General features: G+C 41.1%; 1 long non-coding RNA gene across 1 annotated transcript in view; it reads right to left on the bottom strand.

Annotated features, from left to right (window-relative positions):
- Nucleotides 1–16,175, bottom strand: part of LOC102165477 (uncharacterized) — a 206,800-nt gene that overhangs the window by 173,481 nt on the left and 17,144 nt on the right. Inside the window, exon 3 of the long non-coding RNA XR_304464.4 lies at nucleotides 7,570–7,776. This is a non-coding gene — a long non-coding RNA (uncharacterized LOC102165477). The remainder of the gene's footprint in view (nucleotides 1–7,569; nucleotides 7,777–16,175) is intronic.

The raw sequence follows: 16,175 nt of genomic DNA on the forward strand, positions 1-16,175 counted from the left end.
ACCTCTGTTTAAGGGCAGATGTACATACAACTGTATGTGTAATAGCAAATGTTGGAGCTAAAACTGAAAGCTAGCTATCTTAATCTTAAATTCATGCGATGGCCTCTTCCAGGGTGGCCCCCCCATGACCCTTGCCTCCTTGCATTCAGATCCTTGTGTGATCCCTGCTCACATTCTATCGGTGACCAACAGAACGTGGCAGAAGTGATAGTAAGTACCAACCCACAGAGATTTGATGTTGTGGCTTTTGTTTTTTTCATTTGTTTGTTTTTTTGGTTTTGTTTTTTTGTTTTTTTTTTTTTTTCTTTTTCTAGGTTTTTATTTTTTATTTATTTATTTATTTATTTATTTTTTATTACTCAAATGAATTTGTCACATCTGTAGTTGTATAATGATCGTAATAATCTGATTTCACAGGATTTCCATCCCACAGCCCAAGCACATCCCCCCACCTTCCAAACTGTCTCCTCCGGAGACCATAAGTGTTTCAATGTCTGTGAGTCAGCATCTGTTCTGCAAAGAAGTTCCGTCTGTCCTTTTTTCAGATTCCACATGTCAGTGAAAGCATTTGATGTTGGTGATGTTGCGGCTTTTGGAAACAACAAAGAACATCATGTTTGTTCCATGTGCAACCTACGTGTGAGATTCAGGTTTGGGTAGAATCACGCCTTACAGAAAAATCGGCATAAAAGCATATTTCTTTGAAACCTATATATCTGTGCCTTAAAACTCTGAAATGCTGTTCCAATTATCATGGAGCGTTTACCCTTGTTAAAATTAAAATATTAAATTATAAAATTACAATGACCTAGGTTAAGAGCATTGGCCATACGCCAAATGAGAGGAAAACCTCTATCTTGCCATCAGTAACAAGGACAATCTAGGATGTGAAACTGCCCTGTATGTGTTCGTGGGTGTTACTGCTGGGGTTTCCCAGGAGGCCCGAGAAAGAGCACGCTTTTTCTCTCTCCAAATTCTGAATCAATTTAGAAAGAAAAGAAAGGAGAGCTGGTAAAGGCCAAAGTACCACTGTAATAATGCATTAAGATGGAGTGGAGAGCTTCATGTGAGAACTAAATGGCCTTTCCACAAACAGAACCGCCCAGGCGCAGACCTCCTGAGTGAAGGAGCCAGAGGCAGGACACCTCTTTCAACTGGAGTAAAAAATAAAGTAAGTGGTAAAGAGGTAGGGGAAACATTGTATTTCACCAGTTCAGCCCCCTCAGAAACATCAGGAGTAAGAAAAAAAAAATGCTTGCAATAATACTACGACTACCGTTACTATGTTTTTCAAAGGAATCCCTTTCTTTAGATGAAGAGACATTTCTGTGCTTAGTAGTTTTTGTTTTGTTTTGTTTTTTAAAAGTGGCTGAAGAGTTTCTGCTGTGGCTCAGCAGTAAGGAGCTTGACTAGTATCCATGAGGATGTGGGTTCAATCTCTGGCCTCGCTTAGTGGGTTAAGGATCTGGCGTTGCCGTGAGCTGTGATGTAAGTCGCAGATGCAGCTTCAATCCCATGTTGCTGTGGCTGTGGTGTAGGTGGGCAGCTACCACTCCAATTGGACCCCTAGCCTGGGAACCTCCATATGATGTGGGTGCAGCCCTAAAAAGACCAAAAAAAAAAATGTGTTCTCAACTTCCTCACACCATGAAATGTATTTTCCCAAACGCCTTGGCATACATTCAACTTTCTGCTCCAGCCTGGACTGGGATACCTTTAATTCTCAGGAGTCCATCTCTCTACCACCTCCAGGCCTCCCCATCACGGTACTGCAGAAAATATTGATCAAGGAGAAAGCGTTGACCCTTCCCCAGGCTGGACCATATGTGAGAACCCTCACTTTGCAGAGGGCTGCATCCTTTCAAAATAGTAGACTTAAACACAACCCCATGCGAGCGGAGATCTTGTGCTCTAAGCAACTCAGCAGAGTATTGAAACTAGCAGGAGAAAGTATCTATGAACTGTGGTTCTGCATACTTATTATGGGATAATTGTCATAAAAATACAACTCAGCTAAACCCTGGGTTCCAGCTGGAACGTCTCAAAGTTAATGCTTTGGAGGACAGTATTTGAAAATCTCTTTCAAATCGAGTCAGCTAGCTAATTAAGCTTCCATTTCCCAGAATTGTCTTAATAAGACATCAAAGCTATTAATAGACGATGCAGCAAAACACATTTATTACCATCTTGCAGGCCCACAGTATAGATCTTTAAAGTTTTGATTAATGCCTAAAAAGTTACTTAGCCACAAAAGCAATTTTTATCACTTGTGGTTTTTCTAAAAAAAATGTATAGATGCCATAAGGATTTTTCATTAAAGCCTTTTCATTAAGAGAAATTTCCCGAATTCCTCACAGGTGGTATATCAGTCATGCCAATCTACTCAACCTTTAAAACTTCCCTAAGAGCTGACTAAAAATTGGAAAAGATACTCAAAATATCCCAGAGCCAGAATATGACTGATTAACTCTTAAGAACACTATAACAATCCCTCTTTTACCAGGAGGTGATTTGGGCTGCCTGACCAGGAAAGTAAGCTACAATTCAAAAGAGAGAGATCTTGCTACCGTTAAGATACTGGAATTTGAGTATCCTTGCAGCAATGGAAATTAGTGTCTTTAGCAAGTTTTTAAGTTGATAAAGAAAGAACCACAACAGAGTGCCATAAAATGATAAATGCATTGGTAAAGCGCTTTACCTAAAAATAAATACACAAGGACCTATAAAACAAAAGCATATTTCTGGAAACATCAGACAAAAAAAAAAATAATGACCAAGATAGAGTCTGGGAAATGTTTGTGTAATTTATCAAATTTGGAAAATGAAGTTGGGAATTTACCTGGACCTCTTGGAAGTAAGACCAAATTTCTTCTGAAAGGCCAACTAGTATAAAACATATATTCCTTTCAATATGGAAAGACTATCTTCTTTCCACTTGGAAATATATTTCGTTAGCTTCTTTTAGACTACTTTAACAATCAGAATTTTTATATTTGGTATTAATATAATTGGTGTTTTCAAACATATGGTGGTTTTTGTTTTTATTTGTCTGTTTTTGTCTTTCTAGGGCTGTACCTTCAGCATCTGGAAGTTCCCTGGTCAAATCAGAGAGGCAGCAGCTGGCCTAGGCCAGAGCCACAGCAATGTGGGATCTGAGCCATGTCTATGACCTACACCACAGCTCACAGCAACGCCGGATACTTAACCCACTGAATGAGGCTCGGGATCAGACCTGAATCTTCATAGATACCAGTCGGGTTCACTACTGCTGAGCCACAACGGGAACTCCAATATGGTGTATTTGAATGATTTATAACCATTTTGACATAGAGAAGTTGAGTGAGATATAGACAAGTTGACTGTCTCATCATATGTGAAATGTAATGTTTCTTTTACTGCTCCCTGGATTTCTTTTTAGCATCTAGGTTTGCACACATTCAATTTCTTAAGTACCTAGTACCTCCATGCTGCCCATCACTGCCTAGTTCCCCTTGTGTCGCTGCCCTACCTAGACCTCTGTGTCCAGAACTGCGCCTTTAGCTTCAAAGCTTTCTGACTTCCAAATGCAAACATAGAAGCACTATGTCTTCTGGCACCATAAAGTATTACGATTGGGAAGAACCTTATGGGGCATCTAGTCCAACATTTTTGTAGATGATGCAAACCATTTGATCAGTTCCAGTGAGTAAGAGCTTAATTTCTTTTTTCTCTTATGTCTGGCTTTGACTACAGAAAACTTACACATCCTGCTAGGTGAGGCCCATGATTCCTAATGGAATCAAAACCTAAACAATGGACATCTCTGTATACACAGGTTGAGGGGAGCCAGGGCAACCATTCACACAATGAGCAAGTAGCAGAAAAGGCATATTACAAGACTCCACATCCATTCACGAGAAAATCTCTCAGCAAGCAAGGAGCGCAATGCTGTAAGACTGCAGCCTTTCTTCCTGAGATGGGGAGCAAGACAAAGATGTGTGTCCCCCACCCTCCCAGTGATCATCATACTAAGCAGTGCATAAAGGCAAGAAAAATAGAGGGTTCTCTTCTTGGCTCTGTGGGTAACAAACCCAACTAGTATCCATGAAGATTCGGGTTCCATCCCTGGCCTCACTCAGTGGGTTAAGGATCTGGCATTGCCATGAGCTGTGGTGCAGGTTGCAGATTCAGCTCTGATCTGCCTTTGCTGTGGCTGTGGTGTAGGCCAGCAGCTGCAGCTCCAATTCGACCCCTAGCCTGGGAACTTCCATATGCTGCAGATGCGGGCCTAAAAATAAATACATAAATAAATAAAAATCTTCTGAAACTAATGAGTGTGTTTACCACAATCCCAGGATACTTGATCAATATGCAAACAAACAAAACAAAAAGATATAATTCCATGTCTTCCGGTTTTCACCATAGCTATTGAGAAATCTACTCTTTGCCTTAGTCTTGTTCCTGGAAAGGTAATCGATCTTTTTCTCTTGTTCCTTTTCAAGTATTATTTTTTGTCTTTAGCTTTCTATTGTTTAAATATAACATAGAAGTGTGATTTTTTTATTTCTATTCAAACTGCTTGGAATGTGTTGGGCTTGGTCCTTGAAACTGCAGATTTTTTTGACTGAGCAAATCTATAAAAATTTTCAAACATGATCTCTAAAAATGTATATATATACAAACAAAACAAAAATAATATTTTTAAAGAAGCCTAAATGCTATAACAATTAGAAAATACAGAAATAAACCAGACAATAATTAGAAATGAATCATAAAGACAAATCCTATTTTCAACCCTTAGACTTTTGGTAACATTTCTTCAGTTAGCAAATCTAAGCTACTAGCTTTCCCCATCAAAAGTCAAATTAACATATGTTCTTTAATACAAATTAATTTCTTTCCCAAAGCCTTCTTTTTAAATCTTTTCTTAGCTAATCCAATGACCTCTCAGACAAAAATAACGTTTTGTTTCTCATTTCACATTGAGAAATAACTATTTCTTACAGTTAAGTCAGTTTCCTGATTTCAAGATTATTGTCATTTATTTAATCCTAAATTAGTTCAAAATTAATCTGCAATAAAATGCAAATAAGATGAATTCTAATTAAAAATCAAATTCAAGAAGTTCTCCAAGACTAATTTTTCATTAAAATTTCCAGGCTAGATTTCACACCTCACAATACTATAAAATTGTTTGACACATGACACTGAAGCGAAACCACATTTTAGCATATTCAAAAAAAGGGGCAGCAGCACAACTACCTAATAGAGCAAATATCCTAACTTTGAAGTATTGAGACTCTAAGTAAAAGTTCAAATTCTTTTAATCCAGGGGTATTTCATCTATGTCCATGTTCTCCTCCTAATATCTCCACCTAAGTGAGACCCTCAGTCTTTTACTCTTCAAACAAATGCTGTGTGGGTTTTCATTGTTAGAGGCAAAGTACAGGATCTGAAGAAATAATATGTTTGATTATTTCTACCCTGAAAGAGTTTATGATCTGTTTGATTGTAAACTGAAACCCCCATGTGAAAATTCAATTAACAAGAGTAGGATTAACATTTGAAAAATAGGGAAGGTTGGAGTTCCCGTCATGGCTCAGTGGTTAACGAATCCGACTAGGAACCATGAGGTTGCAGCTTTGATCCCTGGCCTCGCTCAGTGGGTTAAGGGTCCGGCGTTGTCGTGAGCTGTGGTGTAGGTTGCAGACACGGCTCAGATCCTGCGTTGCTGTGGCTCTGGCGGAGGCTGGTGGCTACAGCTCCAATTCAATCCCTAGCCTGGGATCCTCCATATGCTGCGGGAGCAGCCCAAGGAATGGCAAAAAGACCAAAAAAAAAAAAAAAAAAAAAAAGGAAAATAGGAAAGGTGGTCCTTAATTACCCAAGAAGGGATAGAGACAACAAACACATTCAGTTCAGAAGAGAAGATCCCCCTGAGCTGGAGTATTGCTGGAGTATTGTTATAGCAGCATCTTTGTGATGCCAAGGCTTGTGCTGCGTACTAGGAACACAAAGAATATGACATGTTCCTGCCTTCCAGGAACTTTCAGTTTAGTTCGCAGACCGGCAAATGGAATTACACACCAAGGTGAGCAGAGCTGAGTCTACAAGTGTATGTGATTTTAAAATACATACACAAAAGAAAGAGGACAACTTCAAGTGTAAAGAACAGCTTGGTGAAAAGATGAGTTTTGTGTTTTATTTTTTGTTTTTTTCCACCTGCAGCATCTGGAAGTTCCCAGGGTAGGGAATCTGAGTTGCAGCTGCCAGCCTATACCAGAGCCATGGCAATGCCAGATCCCAGCCATGTCTTTGACCTGTGCTGCAGCTTGTGGCAACTCAGGATCCTTAATCCACTGAGGGAGGCCAGGGATCGAACCCACATCCTCCCAGAGACAGGTTGGGTTTTTAACCAACTAAGCTACAATGGGAACTCCAGATACGGGTTTTTTTTTTTTTGAAAATCAATCATAGTACTTCACATATACTACCTTCACCCCCCAAAACAATACTACAAAGTTGTTATTGTTGTTATTATTATTATTATTACTCTCATTTTCTTTCTTTCTTTCCTTTTTTTTTTGGTCTTTTTGTCTTTTCTAGGGCCGCTCCCACGGCATATGGAGGTTCCCAGGCTAGGGGTTGAATTGGAGCTACAGCTACCAGCCTACACCACAGCCACAGCAACGCAGGATCTGAGCCGCGTCTGCAACCTACACCACAGCTCACGGCAACGCCGGATCCTTAACCCACTGAGCAAGGTCAGGGATCGAACCCGCAACCTAATGGTTCCTAGTCGGATTTGCTAACCACTGAGCAACGACGGGAATGCCTTATTCTCACTTTCTAATGAGGAGATGAGTTAAAAGAAGTTAGAGAACTTGCTCCAAATCATGTGACTAATCCTTTACTAAATGGCAGATGCATAACTTGACCCTACTTGGTCACAAAGTCCCCTGTCACAGGTCTAAGTGTTAAGGAGGAAGTTCTTTCTCCTTCCTGTTTTATGTGAGCAGCAAGCTTCCCTCTCATCTGGATACAGATCTACCATCACAAAATTCTACACCTCATCTATTACTTCTGAACTAGGGTTTTGGGTGTGTGTGTTGGGGCATACCAAATGACCACAAAATTACCAGTTTCCAACACAAAAGCATGCCGTCCCACCAGGAAAATTTATTAGGGACTTGGTGTCCAGGTTTGTCCTTGGGGCAGGTCACAAGGCCATGCTCTGCCTGGCATGCACCAAAATTCCAGACTCCCAGAAAGCAAGCAGCTGCTCCGCATCAATCATGTTGCTGGGACACACCGTTCAGGCACAGTGCACCCTTCTTACCAAAGCAGATAGATCAGGAATGCTCAAGGTCCCACCGGGCAAGGAGGTCTTTCCAAATATAGCAGTATCAGGCTGCTTTCTTAACTCTTTTCTGCACAGTCATACTTTCTTAAATTTGCTTGTTTCACTCAATAAAATGTTTTTGAGATCTAACAAAAAAAAAAAAAAACCACCCAAAACAAACCAAAAAACCCACCCCACAATTTATTATCTCCCAGTTTGCGTGGGTCAGGAGTCTGGGAACAGCTTACCTGATTTTCTCCCAAGGGTCTCACTGGCTGCAATCGTGGTGTGAGTCAGAGCTGTAGTCTGTGGGGTCCCTTTCAGAGCCCATGAAGTGCCTGGAAGAATCCAGGTCCTCACAACTGCATCACTGAGGTCTCCAGCTCCTTGAGGCCACCTCCACATCCCTGCCACATGGCCCTTTCCACAGGCAATCCCATCGCGGCTGCATGATTCTGCAAGGGCAGAGGGAGAGTTATTACTCAGAAAAGGCCCAGGTTCTTTTCTCAGGGATCTCACCTGATTCTGCCTGACAAACTCCACACTGATTGTATCAAAATCGCTGATTTGAGACCTTAATCATATACACAAAATATTTTCATCTTTGCCATAAAATACAATATAATCCAGGGCATGACATTTGCTGAGTTTTGTTTGTTTGTTTTCGGGTTTTTTTGTCTTTTTAGGGCTGCATGTGGCACATGGAAGTTCCCAGGCTAAGGGTTGAATCAGAGCTGCAGCAACGCCAGATCTAAGCCCCGTCCTCGACCTACACCGCAGTTCACAGTAATGCCGGATCCTTAACCCACTGAGTGAGGCCAGGGATTGAATCTGCATCCTCATAGATACTAATCAGGTTCCTTACTGCTGAGTCACAATGGGAACTCCTCGTTTCCAGTGTGTTACTGATTAGCAGGATTATAAAAGGGCACTCGCACCAGAAGACAAGAATTATGCTGGGGGAGGGGTGTCACTTTAAGGTCTGTCTACCACATCTTCCTCCTTCACAGTTTTGTGCAGGTTTTCCTTAGATTCAACTTTCCTCTTTAAATACAGAAAGAAGAGTGGTAAAGGGTAATTGGGGTACAAGACCCCTGTTGTGAACCTCTAGCTAGAATGCAGGTATGAGACAACAAAAAAGGAAGCATTTGAATTGTCCAGTTTGGGGTGTACATCCCCTTGGGAATGACTATAAAATTGGGATGATAATCTCTTCTTTGTGAACCTCTAACCAGAGAGTACCTAAAAGAGAAGGAAGTAGGAAACATTTGGTAAGGGCAGACGTCAGGTAATAACTGCATTTTAATTCCTCAACTTGAGACTCGGGCACTAAACAGACACCAAACATCATTTTATGAAGCACTTATCATTCAACTACTGTAGCACAGTCATTGAACAGCATTTGAAAGACCAGAAGTTAGAGTGCCACTGGACACGATGCCAACGTGGACTGCAGAAACAGTAAAGGTACAACCCACTGAACTCCCCACATCTTCTAGGAGATATAGCACATTATTAGCCATTCTGTAGATGACTTGTTTTAGTAGGAGCCTGTGGGAAAGAAGTTTGGAGAGGTTGATTGCTTCGGGGAAAAACAAGACATGTAATGGATACTTGAGTCATATGAAGCTCATACACTTTGCACAATGTTTCAATCTCTAGTTTGACTAATGAGGAGCCCTAGAGAGGATTTTCCAACATTCACAGGCTTCACGCATATTTATTACCACAGTTTAGGGGAAGCCAAACCAACCAATGAGCCACTACTCTCAATCATGGAAGCCCTGTTTCATGGCGATGAACAGACCTCATTCTAAAATGCACAGCTGGGAGTTCCCGTTGTGGCTCAGTGGTTAAAAAATCCGACTAGGAACGATGAGGTTGCGGGTTCGTTTCCTGGCCTTGCTCAGTGGGTTAAGGATCCAGCATTGCCGTGACTTGTGGTGTAGGTTGCAGATGCAGTTGGATCCTGCGTTGCTGGGGCTCTGGCATAGGCCAGTGGCTATAGCTCTGATTCGACCCCTAGCCTGGGAACCTCCATATGCCGTGGGAGTGGCTGTAGAAATGGCAAAAAGACAAAATTAATTAATTAATTAATTAATTAAATGCACAGCTGGAGTGCCTGCTGTGGCTCAGCAATAATGAACCCAACTAGTATCCATGAGAATACGGTTTGATCCTTAGTCTTGCTTAGTGGATTAAGGATCCGGCATTGCTGTGAGCTATGGTGTAGGTCACAGATATGCCTCGGATCCCAGCCAGGTGTAGGTTGGCAACTACCACTCTGATTCGACCCCTAGCCTGGGAACTTCCATATGCTGTAGATGTGGTGCTGGAAAAAAAAAAGAGAGAGATCAGAAAAAATTAATAACAAAATGCACGGCAAAGATCCATCCAAGCCCAAGCCTGGCTGCAACCCCAGATCAAACAGAACTGCATCAACAGTGACAATGAGACATGTCTAGTACAGGCTTAACCATCATTACTTTAGACCTAAGGGGACCGCCTATGATCCATGTCCGTATCATTTCTTTGCTCTGATAGGTTTCTACAATCCTGACAGCAGAGTGGCTCATGACCTTCAAGTTTAACAATTCAGATGTGTTCACCTCCAAGTACAGGGAGACCTGGCATTCGCCAGGATCAGACATGTTACTTAGGAAGCCAAAGGATTCCAAGTCCTCCACATAGAGAATGCAAGATAGAAAAGTTACCGTAATAACTCTACTTACAGGACTGCAACACAACCATGAACTTCAGTTTCTTTCCTGCCATGTACCTACTGCTGTAATGGCATTCTGTCCCAGAAAGAGAATAATCCCTACATAGTTTTTTTTTTTTTTTTTTAAGCCACAAACATTAACCCTTCAGTGTTCAGAGAATATTAGACTTAATTACCCTACAGGCTTTGTTAAATCTAGTTTAAAACCCTAAAATTACATCTTATTTAGGACATGCCTCTTTGTGCCTTCTAGACACACCTAATCCCCTGTCCAGTGGAATCCTCTTACTAAAGAATTATCAGGCTCATAAGCCTTTGAAAGAAATTTTGCCACTGGGAGTCATACGGTTAGGATGGAGTTGCCTGCAAAATGCTGTCTTTATGTATTGCACCATTCCTGAAATCTTCTTATAAATCAGACTTAGAATCACTGGCTTTTATTATTGAACTAAAATGTACAGCTAACCTCCAGGCATAATAGAAAATAACCATCTCTTCCCATCTAAGATCCTCCAACAAATCAACACAAAATTTTAAAATCTGGACACCATGGCTTTTGTTTCATGCCACAATTTTCTCTCATTCCTGAAGTTTTATTATCATAGATTCAAAGCTTGAGATTTTAATTGTGGTAAAAATGCAAATATCCCTATGAGAGAAAATACGTAATTCTAACAGTTCATTTATATTTGTTTTGTTTTGTAGGAGCAGAGAGAAGTTTCTGAAAGCAAATACAAAAAGAGAACACGAGGGGAGTTCCCGTCTTGGTGCAGAGGAAACAAGTCTGACTACGAACCATGAGGTTGCTGGTTTGATCCCTGGCCTCGCTTGGTGGGTTAAAGATCCGGCGTTGCCGTGAGCTGTGGTGTAGGTCGCAGACACAGCTCGGATCCCATGTTGCTGTGGCTATGGTGTAGGCTGGCAGCTACAGCTCCGATTAGACCCCTAGCCTGGGAACCTTTATGTGCCGCAGGTGCAGCCCTAAAAAGATAAAAAAGACCAAAAAAAAAAAAAAAAAGAAAGAAAGAAAGAAAGAAAAAGAAGAAGAGAACACAAGGGTAGAGGGTACAGGAGAAGGAAGCAATTTATACTGAAGTTGTCACCTCTTAAGTATATTTAGAGATGGACTTTACAAATCCCTTGAAATTTATATTAATCATACTCATTGATATTTACCTTACGTTAAATATATTGAGTCCTTACTGTCAGAAAGGCACTGTTCAAACACTGAGGATGAATTATAATCTAGTGGGGATTCATATAGTGAATGAATATCTGAAATCAAGTCACTTTGACTTCTCTTCATCTTAAATGTTTACAGAATGTGCCAGAAAAAATCCCAAATGTGTATGTGCGTGTGTGTGTGTATACGTATATATACATGAATATTAATATATGAGACAGCGATAGATCTGATGAGGTCTTAACTTATGAAGGAACTATAGCCGCAGGTTAATATCCTAGAGTGGTTCCCTGGAACAGTATCCACATCACATCAAACCCACCAATCATGATCATTCACAAATAGCAAATCATTATCTTGCACCCCTGAAACTAATATAAAGTTGTAGGATAATTACTTCTCACTAAAAAAAAATTAAATTGACCAAAACAATTAATTAGAACTCATCCCAAATGTTAATCTGAGAGCACTGAAAAGAGATTCATGAAGGAGTACCCTCTAAATCCAAAACACTCCAATGTGATGAGGCACTGAAATCGTTTTGTTCACCTGTAAAAAATCAATTCTAATCTTAAAAAAAAATTTAACCCCAACTTCTACAGCAAACAAGTATTAAGAGCTATAAGGTTAAAAAATAATACTCCACATGGAGAAGATTTATAATGTATAAAATATTTAAAATAATCTATGTTTTTCATTAGCATGGCTTAATCACTTTAAAAGGAGTATCTTCAGAGGTAAGACAGCACAAGGAAAAATGGAAGCCAGAAATCTATGCAGAACACTGAAGCAGGATTTATCCCTGGGCTTGAGTACAGAGGGCAGGAGAAAAAGCCTCGAGACTAATAAGAGGGTAGAAGACCAAGGTAAACACCTCCAGGTAAACGACAGATCCCTGAAGGCAATACCTCCACAAGGTCTACTGGCCAAACAATGACCCACAGAAGAAGAGGGAAACATATGTGCCCACCCAGACCTTCACTCCTGAAGGAAGCTGGAAAAATAGGAAGTTCAGCCCAGCCTGCAGGTCCCATTTCTGGGTAAGAAGTAGGGACAGGATTCCCTGTCTCTCCCACTCAGTGCAGCAGAATGTGTGGATTTGGAGAAGTAAATAATAGCAGACGGATCGGAAAAGAAGACCCAAATCTGAAATACCACCAACCGATGGTGAATTCCTCCTTTTTATCCCCAAGCTGTCACCCAACCTGGGCCAAAGGCAGCCCAAAACATGGAAGTGCAGGTACCCGGGAGCTACAGAAAGAGTTCCAGAAACCCTCAAGTTCTGTCTCAAAGAAAGGGAAAGGACACTTTTGTAAAAGATTACAAAATATGTGGACAGGACCAGATTAAGCACTTGTTACAGTATTAATTGCAGAAGCAGCAGAAATTTATCAAGAGAAAATAAACTTGGTTAGAACTGCTAGCCTTTCAGTGGAAACAGTTGTTCAAAGATGAAGACCTTAGGGGGAAAAAAATCAAAGTCAATTTCTTAAAAGAGGAAATGATTTTGAGTGCTTTTCCTTAGCTCTTGACAAACTAAGAGATGTTACCAATACTACTCAGCTGGTGAAGGTGTCTATGCTGAGTTTGAAGAGACTGAAAAATCAACCTCTGTGAATAAACTGAGTGGAACAACTGCAGATGAGAATATTTTAAAAGAAGTCGAGAAAACACTAATTTGGGACAAACAAATGGAATCTGCTAAGATGTGCTGCAACTGCTCGGAGTGAAAATAGGTTTGGAACAGAAGAGTGTTGAGCTGGACAAATTTACACAAGTTTTATGTTTTATTACAAGTTTTAAAAATTCAGTGCAAGTATAAAATTTTTCCAAATGAGAGCTACCCCCAACTTTTTTTTTTTTTTTTTTTTTTTTTTTTTTTTGGTCTTCTTGCCATTTCTTGGGCAGCTCCCTTGGCATATGGAAGTTCCCAGGCTAGGGGTTGAATTGGAGCTGTAGCCACTGGCCTATGCCAGAGCCACAGCAATGCAGGACGAGCCACGTCTGCAACCTACACCACAGCTCATAGCAATGCCAGATCCTTAACCCATTGAGCAAGGCCAGGGATCGAACCTGCAACCTCATGGTTCCTAGCTGGATTCATTAACCACTGAGCCACGAGGGGAACTCCCTGCCCTCAACCATTTTTAATGAACACTGAATGGAGTTGAATTTTAGCTTTTGCTATAGATTTGGTCATTTTTCTTCACGAATTCAACCTAAAATTACAAGGCAAACAACATTCACATGCAAAACATTTACTATGACAAAGTCATTACAATGACAACTAAGGCTTTTGGAATCACATGTACTGTCAAGCTGCTTCATACACTTCCCGTGCTATCAAAATTTAAAATAAAAACTGAGATCTCCATTCTTATACAAAGTTGCAGTTGGTATATCTTAGGAGATCAAATTATAGTTCCAATAGTGTTTTGGAAACATCAATGCAAATACAAAGGAAATATCCATATTTCAAAACACGTTTTACTCTGCAATGAAAGAGCTTCCACTTAGAATTAATTTAGAAATGATTAATCTGCCATGAAATTGCATGCTAAAAGGCAAATATCAAGAATCTAATAGAAACATATAAATACCTTGAAGCAATGAATATGCTTAATTAAAATCATAGGCTCATGTATTTATATCAGTTTGGCAGTAACTTTTTGCATGAAAAGACACTGTCAAAGATGAAATATATAAAATCTTATTACACTTCAGAATTAAAAGATAAACATTTGCAATCAATTTTGATGAAGAGGACCATTAACTGTGAGCACAAGTCAAGCAAAATATTACCCCACTAATAATATCCCACTCTTATTACTAAGTCTCTACTACAAAAAAAAAAATTATACCCAATGACAATTATTACTATATTTTTAACTTCACTAAAACGTTATGGAAATTTGTTTTTAAAAAGTGAAAGTTTTCTGAGTATTCTCTTTCTAAACATTTGGGTTCCTTCCTCTACATCATATGCAGTAATTTCCGGCACCTCAAACTTCATTCACTATAGGCTTCCCTTTAGTTTTAGCTAACAAACCAAGCTTCTCTCAGCTACTCACATTTAAGAGTCTCAGATTAATAAATCCAGCCTTATTTAAAATTGTATTTCCCCTCCCTGGTTTAGCACTCTCCACATCTATTAAAAAGTCTCCAGGAGTTCCCGTCGTGGCGCAGTGGTTAACGAATCCGACTAGGAACCATGAGGTTGCGGGTTCGGTCCCTGCCCTTGCTCAGTGGGTTAACAATCCGGCATTGCCGTGAGCTGTGGTGTAGCTTGCAGATACGGCTCGGATCCTGCATTGCTGTGGCTCTGGCGTAGGCCGGTGGCTACAGCTCCGATTCGACCCCTAGCCTGGGAACCTCCATATGCCGTGGGAGCGGCCCAAGAAATAGCAAGAAGACAAAAAAAAAAAAAAAAACCCTCCAGATTTTAAAAGACTTACAGATCTTTTCATGTGTAAACTTTCCTCTAGGGTTTGAATTTACGATAGACCTTGTTCACTGCAGGGCATTATTGGAGGAGGTCCTCTCAAAGGACCTGACTGCCCATTGACCCTCAAGCTGGACCCAGGAAACTGGAGGCTTCTCACTACCTCCCCATCCTTGAAATGTACACTGTGCCCACTGTTTCCATAGCTGCAGCCGTTTTTCAAGGATGCAGCTGAAACAGGAGGGACGGGAGACAGGGCACAACCCTTAAAAGAATGACATAGTCCTTGAGGATATGACAAAACCTGGTTAGAACCAACTGGGTCCAAGATGGCAGACGATGCAACTTCCAGTGGACTTGAGCTTTGTCACAGCTCACTGTGACACATAAGCTGAACAACATGCCCACAGGCACGAGGAAGGTTGGAGGCCAACACTAAAAGGCCAAAAAGTAGGCAGTGGCCCAATTCCTGAAAACCCCTGCCCCTTCCAGGGCATAGCTGGAATAAGCCTCCCACTCATTAGCCTATGAAACTGCCCAGCTCATAAAAACACCTCCCCCCCATGTTTCGGGGCCTCTCTTCTCTCGCCTTCTAAGACAGCCTGCACTCTGTGGAGTATCTCTCTCGCAGGGATGTTCTCTGAGATGGCGCACACGTCGTCTCTCTCTCCGTGAATCTACTTCTTACCTATCACCTTCCCAGCCTTTAGAGAGCAAAGTATTGTTGAGACCATATGGACAATGGATGCACATGACTGAACCCAGTTAAGACTTCCCTTTAAACTTTTAAGATGCTGGTGGGTGGATAGGATGTCCCTGCAACACAAGACAAGCCTCAGAGATGAGCTCCCTTGCTTATTAAACCTGCCACCTGCCGCCACTCTAGAGTGATCTGCCTCTTTCTTTGGGCTCTCCTTGCCCTCTGGGCATGAGGGGCCAGTTTGAGAACCAAACAGCATTGTGACTCTAGTTACATGAGAAGGCAATGAGGAGGGGTTGGCAGGGATTGAAAATGAGAAATGGCATCTTCCTGCCAGACAACAAGCTGCTGTGTGTTTAATACAAGGTGTTCAGGCAGCACAGAACAGGCTCTCAGACAGATGAAAATGAGCAGCTTCTACTGATTTGAAAAGTCCTGTTGAATTTTGGAGTCTGAGGCAATCAGATGTTTCTGAATCCTCCAAAATACCTGATTCTATATCTCAAGGCCACACCCTCCCAGGAAATCCGAACTTCTACAAGAGATATGAGGAGATTGTAAAACAAATCTAGGTTTAAATTTAAGAAATTTTTTAAAACTTAAAAATCAGATCCTGGGGAGTTCCCGTCGTGGCGCAGTGGTTAACAAATCCGACTAGGAACCATGAGGTTGCGGGTTTGATCCCTGGCCTTGCCCAGTGGGTTAAGGATCCGGCGTTGCCGTGAGCTGTGGTATAGGTCACAGAAGCAGCTCAGATCCCGAGTTGCTCTGGCTGTGGTGTAGGCCTGCAGCTATAGCTCTGACTCG

Source organism: Sus scrofa, chromosome 7 (assembly GCF_054392235.1).
Source record: "Sus scrofa isolate SSC_HxYL_T2T_F1_AM1 chromosome 7, Sscrofa_HxYL_maternal_Yorkshire_Landrace_v2.0, whole genome shotgun sequence".
In the NCBI taxonomy this organism is placed as follows: Eukaryota; Metazoa; Chordata; class Mammalia; order Artiodactyla; family Suidae; genus Sus; species Sus scrofa.